Raw genomic sequence first — 9,058 nt, forward strand, 5'->3', positions numbered from 1 at the left:
GCAGCTACTTTAACGTGGATTAAAGAATGGATAACACTTAGAGACAAAAGATTACCATACCTAGAAGGGCATGTCCTGCAGATTGGCTGGCATGCCTTTCTGTGGTATGGAAAGAATAAAGAGCATAGATATTTTCAGAACCATGCTATAAGAAATGCACTTCTCTTAGAATGGGAAAAAAGAAAAGAAAAAAATTATACTAAGATACCTGAATGGCTCTCAATGGAAGCTTTTGCTTACCCAAACTTAATTAACTATGATAAACTTGTAATTTATAAAGACTTACTGGATAATGAAGGAAGGTTGAAATCTAGACAAGACTTACAACAAGGTATTGCCATATTTACAAATTCAGTTGAGATATGAAGAAGACGTGAAAGCGACGGGGCTCTATAAGGAACAGACAGAACTTGATCTTACATTGTTAAAAACAGATGAAAAACTGATTAATAAACTCTATAGATTACTGTTTAACTTAAAGATGGAGGCTTGTGTGGTGCTGCCACCAGTTCAGCTCATTCCCCTCCCCCGCTACCACTTTTCTAGGATGGTCGCGTACCACCTGCCAGGTGGTAACTGTACCACTGGTTGAAAAGCCCTGGTATACATCAATTTTTCCCCATGATGGTCTATCCATAACCTGTTCTTTCAAGTATTCCAACTGTGCATTCATTGCCACTGTAAATGAGATAGCCAGATAACAAAGTTAAAATAAACTGTAATCCACCAGTCCTTGAGGTGGCAGAAATTTTACTGGTCTAAAATTTGCTGTCCTAAAGGCTGAGTCCTATTTCCAGGATGGTAAACAGTGCTGTCTTATAGTTTTAATTCAAGAGAAGTTAAGGAAAACAATCAGTTGATTTCCTTCTCCTCCAACTGAACTTCAACTTCTGGCTGCAAAAACAACTATTAATCTCTACTCATAATATCTTCTGAGGAGTGGCTAGCTGAACGAATGTTAAAAAAGTAAGGTAGGGGGCAGTGCTCATGTCTGTTTCTTAGCCGAGAGAGCCAGCATTGTCCAAAGACACTTCTGTGGTCATATGGCCAGCATGACTATATGCTGAGGTGCACAGAATGCTGTTACCTCCCCACCAAAGTGGTATCTATTTATCGACTTCCATTTGCATGCTTTCGAACTGCTAGTTGGCAGGAGAATGAATGTTGGCTTTAGCCAATTATCAGGTTTCGCATCTAGCAGATTGCAGGATCAGAAGTGCTCCATACCTCCAGTTTGTGAGCGAGACAATTTATGAATACATGAGAAATGGCCTTTTCAAAGAGCTTTCTTTCTGTTTCATTATATGTTCATCCTTTACTGTTTATGTGTTCATCCTTTACTGTTGCAACATGACAAGCTAGGTCATTTGTAGAAACAGATTTAGCAATTTTTCAAAAGCACACCAGAACTGTATTCTAGAGGATAGGTTGCAGGCATGGAGGAGGATTTCCAAGGAATATCAGGAGAGCTTCTACTCTTCTAATTGCATCCATCCTTAACACCTGGGTCTACCAGATTAGGAGGAAAGGAACAGGGTCCATTCACAGACATTACAAACTCATCCAAAGCCAGGAAGTTGCTCAGGTTTTTGCTTAGCCCAGCATATTATGGACATTCACATGGTGGAGGATGGCCTTGAAGTTCATCAGGCAGTAGAAACAAAATCTTAGGTGAGATGTCAATTATGTCAGTTTCTACTAAAAAGAATTTACAAATTACTTTCTTCTCTCCCTTCCCCTCTTTTCAAGCTATCAGAAAAGCCCATATAAAAACTCCTGTGCCTCATTTTTCTCTTGTAATGTTTTTTTCCCTATAAGAACCATAGAAGAATCTAGTATGTCCCAGCAATGTAGGTATAGGTATATACTGCCTACGGGAGAAGGGCGGTATATAAGTCTAAATAATAAATAAATAAATAAATAAATAAATAAATAAATAAATAAAAATAAAAAATAAAACCTTTAAAAAAGAAACATCAATGAAGTTTAAAAAGAACCTACATTGATTATAGAAGTAGATTTTGTGCACATCGTATTTATGTGTGTTCTCTCACATTTTTTTTCTCGTTACATGCAAAACAATGCAAAAACAAATTTCTAGGACATTTTTTAATATGTGAATATAGATGAAATGCCACTTGCAATTCAGATTTGTGTGAATGGCTTGGAAATGAATAAACAGTCTGAATCCAAATTAGAAGTTATAACAATCTTTGGGCTCCTTGCTGTGGTACTAATAAGATCACGATTCTGGCATTAAAAGAAATTTTTATTCTCACCAGTTCAGGCAGTGGTTCACAATTTCTCTTGATATCTACAAGAAATTAATATGGCTTCCCTTTCCTTTTGCATTTGAAGAGCATAGTCTTGTGAAACTCACTGTTCATGGACTCAATTAAAGTTGTAACTTAATGAGTCCAAAGAATGGGCTGGGGCAGATATGTGATATTGCAATTGCCGCAAACAGCAACAACTGCTTCACTTCCAAAAATAAAAATAAAATTAAAAAATCAAAACTTGACACCAAAAGAAACACAGAGAAAAAAGAGATAGGAGGAAATAAGAATGCATATTACTGTTTCACATTGTCACTATATTCTTTGTCACCATATTAAATAATGTCTAAATCATTCTCAAATATAGTTCAGTTTACCTGAACACACTTCAATACCCAAACTAGGTAATATCGTCAGTGCTACGTTACCTAGTTTGTGTAATGAAACATCTGCAAGAAAACAAGCAAGCTCAGAGCACCGAGGACCCCTCATTTCAACCCTGAGCTACAAATGTTCTTCTTTACTGATAGTTCAGTTTAGCATTGGAACTTACCTGTTTCCAGGTCCTGATTTCTGGACAGTTGAAATGAGTTCCTTCAGGGAACAAAGGATCTCTCAGCCCGCACACCAAAAGTAAACTTTACAGGAAACAGGAAGCGAGAAAAAATAGACTTTGCTCAGTTGAGAAATGTATGTGTGGAAAGCAAAAGCAAAAGCAGAACAGTTTGTGTAGCAAAATCTAGGGTAAGAATGGTTTTATTGCTGGGGGTGGGGTAGGGGAAAGTTTTTCAAACTTTTCCAAACCACGGAATGTCTTTAAAAAATTCCTGGAACCCCAATCAAGAGTTACAGTGTTAATGTTGCTAATAAAATGAAAAGTAAACTGTTGATTATAAATGCCAAAAACAAAAATAAAACTTGAATTTCAGTTATCAGAGAGTGTGTTAATGTTTTAACCAAATAAATTAGTTTCAATGATTGCAATGTAATTCCTATTCCTTGGACAAAAGTTCAAGATAAGGAGCAAAGATGTAATCTAGATTTAACCTATTTCTATGTTCCTTTTTTTGTTGTGTACAGATTGTCTTACAAAAATATCAGCATATTTCAATGCTTGACTAGCAATTTGGGATATTTGTTTTAAAGCTATATTCAGATATTCATAAATTCTGAAGAAAGAAATGCTAATGAAATCAGTCAAATTTAATCTCTGAAAACGTGCCAGAAGCGGCAATATCAGCAGCCCTGGAATTTTTATTTTTATTTATTCCATCTTTTTGTATATTATCTGATATTGTACCAGTCTGGTACCCAATTATCTATATTTTTTAAAAAAATGTTCATTTTAAAGATATAAGGCATAACAGAAAAACAAAATAAAAATATATACATATACTTTAGGGCGCATATATTTAGGATGGGGATTAATGGGATGTGAATGCCTAGCTGAAGCCCCTTAGATACGCATCTTCCTCCTGTCTGTCTGCAAATCTTTTTAAAGTCCCCATAAAGCTCAATAAGCCTTATACCTAAGTAGGTGTGCACAAGATGTCAAGTGTAATAATCAAGTGGGCCCCTTGGGGACTTACAGATAAGATAAGATAAGATAAGATAAGATAAGATAAGATAAGATAAGATAAGATAAGATAAGATAAGATAAGATAAGATAAGATAAGATAAGATAATCTTTATTGTCATATTTTTACTATGGGCACAACGGCACACATCAAAAATGAAATTTAGTTGCCCGCTCTCAAAGTGAAACACATACATGACACGCATCTAAAAGATACTACATACAACATATCTATAGACCCACACCCTACATATAGATAACAGTAGAATATTAAATACTGTCCATCTTGAATATATAACGGAAGGAGGAAGCCTAAGAGTTCACAAGGTTAATGCTGTATGGAATGAAACTATGGTTGAATCTGCATGTGAAGAGGATGAGTAGTGCCCCAGATAATTTTACAGACCCTGTTCAAACAACACTTCTGTGCTATGTCCTGGATGGGAGGGAGGGAACTGCCAATGATCTTTTTGGCCAACCTCACCAATCTCTGCACTGCCTTCCTGTCTGAAGCAGTGATGCTTCCAAACCAGACTGTGATGCTGTATGACAGGATGCTCTCCATCATCCCCCTGTAGAAAGTGGTCAGGACAGGGGAAGTAAGATGAGCTTTTCTCAAGCGATGCAGAAAGTGCAATCACTGCTATGCCCGCTTCACCAGTTTATCACTGTTTGAGCGACCAAGCCAGCCTACTCGTAGACACAAAAACTGTACTGTTTGCAATGTGGAAAGTGAGGACAGATGGAATTGCTCTTGTGCAGTTAGGAATGTGTGTCAGAATTTGGTGGCAGTCAGAGTCATGTTTTGTGCTTATGCATAGTGTGGGAAAGGCAGCCAGTTTGTCTCCTGCACAGAGCATTCACAAAAGTCAGGACAGGACAGTTCAATTTTTACTTCTTGTACAATAAGTACTTTACTACTTATTTCTGTGGAACCCATTAAGTCTTTGTGAAACCCCAAGTTCCTTGGAGCCCTGTTTGAAAAAACCTAATCTCGATCCTTTTCAGTTGGGATTCAGCCCAGGGCATGGAACAAAAACAGCCTGGTCATTCTGGTGAATGGCCTTCATTAAGACCTGAGCAGTAGGAGTGAAACTCCCTTGGGAGATTATTTAAGTCTCCCAATAGCTACTGGGAGCATCAGCAGGGTACTATTTATGTACTCTGAAAACAAAAGGCAGGATTTTAACAGTGACTGGCGGCATACTTGGATATGCCAAATGAAAATAAAGCATATTTAGGTTTTATTTTTTATATACAGAACATATGATTAGATAAATTACAATAAAAATAGAGGACACATTTCTGCAAATAATCATCTGCTTTGCTGCTAAAACTATAGCTTTATTTTATTTTTTTATTTTAATCCCATTTATATCCCGCCCTTCTCCGAAGACTCAGGGCGGCTTACAAGCTTAGCAGTAGCCTTCATTCTATGTATATGCCTGCTTATTAGGGCTTTCGGGGGGCCCCAAGCGGCATTATTACAAAGTCAGCTTATTGCCCCCAACAATCTAAAGGTATGATGGATACAAAGCAACAATGGTGCCTGCAACAGGAGCAAATTAATACATGTGCAGAAATGTAATCATGCAACTGCCACAATTTACATACTTAAGCCAGATGTTTTGATTTGTTGCTGTTAGTTGCAAAGTCGTGTCCGACCCATCGTGACCCTATGGACAACGTTCCTCCAGGCCTTCCTGTCCTCTACTATCTTCTGGAGTCGATTTAAGCTCACGCCTACTGCTTCAGTGACTCCATCCAGCCACCTCATTATCTGTCGTCCCCTTCTTCTCTGGCCCTCAACCTTTCCCAGCATTAGGCTCTTCTCCAGTGAGTCCTTCCTTCTCATTAGGTGGCCAAAGTATTTGAGTTTCAACTTCAGGATCTGGCCTTCTAAAGAGTACTCAGGGTTGATCTCCTCTAGGACTGACTGGTTTGATCGCCTTGCAGTCCAAGGAACTCGCAGGAGTCTTCTCCAGCACCATAGTTCAAAGGCCTCAATTCTTTAGTGCTTGGCCTTTCTTGTGGTCCAACTTTCACAGCCATACATTGCAACTGGGAAGACCATAGCCTTAACTATACGCACTTTTGTTGGCAGGGTGATGTCTCTGCTTTTTAGTGTGCTGTCTAGATTTGCCATGGCCTTCCTCCCCAGGAGCAAGCGTCTTTTAATTTCTTGGCTGCAGTACCCATCTGCAGTGATCCTGGAGCCCAGTAAAATTAAATCTGTCACTACCTCCATTTCTTCCCCATCTATTTGCCAGGAATTGACAGGGCCGGATGCCATGATCTTGGTTTTCTTAATGTTAAGTTTCAAGCCAACTTTTGCACTCTCCTTCTTCATCCGCAACAAGAGGCTCTTTAGTTCCTCTTCACTTTCTGCCATTAGATTGGTATCATCTGCATATATTAGGTTGTTGATATTTCTCCCGGCAATCTTATTTCCAACGTTTGATTCATCTAGCCCTGCCTTTCTCATGATGTGCTCTGCTTATAAGTTAAATAGGCAGGGTGACAGTATACAGCTTTGCCGGACTCCTTTCCCAATTTGGAACCAATTAGTGGTTCCGTGTCCAGTTCTCACTGTTGCTTCTTGACCCGCATATAGGTTTCTCAAGAGACAAATAAGATGGTCTGATACTCCCATCTCTTTAAGAACTTGCCAGTTTGTTATGATCCACACAATCAAAGGCTTTAGCATAGTCAATGAAGCAGAAGTAGATGTTTTTCTGGAACTCCCTAGCTTTCTCCATGATCCAGCGTATGTTGACAATTTGATCTCTAGTTCCTCTGCCTCTTCGAAATGCTGCCTGTACTTCTGGTAGTTCTCGATCCACATACTGCTGGAGTCTAGCTGGTAGGATTTTAAGCATAACTTTACTAGCATGTGAAATGAGTGCTATGGTGTGATAGTTTGAACATTCTTTGGCACTGCCTTTCTTTGGAATTGGAATGTAGACTGATCTTTTCCAATCCTGTGACCACTGTTGAGGCTTCCAAATTTGCTGGCAAATTGAGTGTAGTACTTTTACTGCATCGTCTTTTAAGATTTTGAATAGCTCAGCTGGAATACTGCCACTTCCACTAGCCTTGTTGTTGCTCAGCTTTCCTAAGGCCCACTTCACTTCACATTGTAGGATATCTGGCTCAAGGTCAGTTACCACCTCATTGTGGTTATCAGGGACGTTAAGCTTGTTCTTGTATAGTTCTTCTGTGTAATTTTTCCACCTCTTCTTAATCTCTTCTGCCTCTGTTAGGTCCCTGCCATTTTGGTCCTTTATCATGCCCATTTTTGCATGAAATGTTCCCTTCATCGCTCCAATTTTCTTGAAGAGATCTCTGGTCCTCCCTATTCTATTGTTTTCTTCTATTTCTTTGCACTGTTCATTTAAGAAGGCATTCTTATCTCTTCTAGCTATTCTCTGGAATTCTGCATTCAATTGGATGTATCTTTCTTTTTCTCCCTTACCTTTCGCTTCCCTCCTTTCCTCAGCTATTTGCAAAGCTTCCTCAGACAGCCATTTTGCTTTCTTGCATTTATTTTTCTTTGGGATGATTTTAGTTGCTACCTCTTGTACAATGTTGCAAACCTCCGTCCATAGTTCTTCAGACACTCTATCAGATCTAATTCCTTAAATCTATTTGTCACCTCTACTATATATTCATCAGAGATATGATTTAGTTCATACCTGAGTGGCCTAGTGCTTTTCCCTATTTTCTTCAGTTAAAGCCTAAACTTTGCAACGAGAAGCTCCTGATCTGAACCAGTCAGCTCCTGGTCTTGTTTTTACTGACTGTATAGAGCTTCTCCATCTTTGAGTGCAGAGCACATAATCAATCTGATTTCTGTGTTGACCGTCTGGTGATGTCCATGTGTACAGCCATCTCTTGGGTTGTTGGAAAAGAGTGTTTGCTATGACCATCGTATTCTCTTGACAAAATTCTGTCAGCCTGTGCCCTGCTTCATTTTATACTCCAAAGCCAAACTTGCCTGTTATTCCAGTTATCTTTTGGCTTCCTACTTTAGCATTCCAACCCCCCATGATGATAAGGACATCATTTTTTGGTGTTAGTTCTATAAGATGCTGTAGGGCTTCACAGAACTGGTCAAATTCATCCTCTTCAGCACTGGTGGTTGGGGCATAGACTTGGACTACTGTGATATTGAATGGTTTGCCTTGGATTCAAACTGAGATCATTATGTCATTTTGAGGATTGTATCCCAGCATTGCTTTTCCTACTCTTTTATTGACTATGAAAGCTACTCCATTTCTTCTGAGGGATTCTTGCCCGCAGTAGTATACCTGTTGGTCATCTGAATTAAATTCACCCATTCCTATCCATTTTAGTTCGCTGATTCCTAAGATGTCGATGTTCAGTCTTGTCATATCTTGTTTGACACGTCCAGCTTTCCTTGATTCATCGATCTTACATTCCAGGTTCCTATGGAGAAAGAATCTTTACAGCTTCTTACTTTCCTTATCACCACCAGATACATCCGCAGCTGAGTGTCCTTTTGGCTTTGGCCCAGTCGCTTCATTCTTTCTGGCGCTACTACTACTAGCCCTCTGCTCTTCCCCAGTAGCATATTGGACGCCTTCCGACCTGAGGGGCTCATCTTCCAGCGTGCTATCTTTTTGCCTTTTGGTAATGTCTATGGGGTTTTCATGGCAAAGATACTGGAGTGGGTTGCCATTTCCTTCTCCAGTGGATCACGTTTTGTCAGAACTCTCTGCTATGACCTGTCCATCTTGGGTGGCCCTGCATGGCGTAACTCATAGCTTCATTGAATTACGCAAGGCCCTTCGCCACGAAAAGGCAGTAATCCATGAAGGGGGATGTTTTGATATAAATATATAATTTCCATGACAGCGAGGTGTCAACTTTAGAATGAGCATGGTTGCCATCTTTTTCCTTCTCATTCCTAGTTGCCACATAGCATGGAGGGAGGGGTTTGCCAGGTGTTGCGCTAGACAAAACAGACTTTGTCTCTCGGACTTTCTCTCATGGGAACCAGTCATCGGCTGCTCCCGAGACTGCGGGCTGGGCGCTTCATAAAAAGCCCAACGGGCTGAGTGGGGAAACGTAGTTGCTTGCATAGCTTCGGGGGTGGGATTTCTTAACTTTGTATTGGGGAATTGTTATGCATCTCTTCAGACTTGGTTTCACTTTTAAAGTACTGATACTCTATCAATAAACA

The 9,058-nt window shown here is 39.6% G+C and overlaps 1 protein-coding gene across 2 annotated transcripts in view; it reads right to left on the bottom strand.

The window, feature by feature from the left end:
- Positions 1-2,886, bottom strand: part of NAIP (NLR family apoptosis inhibitory protein) — a 29,052-nt gene extending 26,166 nt beyond the window's left edge. For both annotated transcript variants that reach the window (XM_081317804.1, XM_081317803.1), the window contains exon 1: positions 2,830-2,886. The gene's annotated coding sequence lies outside the window, so the exon portion shown is untranslated. The remainder of the gene's footprint in view (positions 1-2,829) is intronic.
- Positions 2,887-9,058: the final 6,172 nt, after the last annotated feature.

The sequence above is a fragment of the Vipera berus genome (assembly GCF_964194415.1).
Source record: "Vipera berus genome assembly, chromosome: 2".
Taxonomy (NCBI): Eukaryota; Metazoa; Chordata; class Lepidosauria; order Squamata; family Viperidae; genus Vipera; species Vipera berus.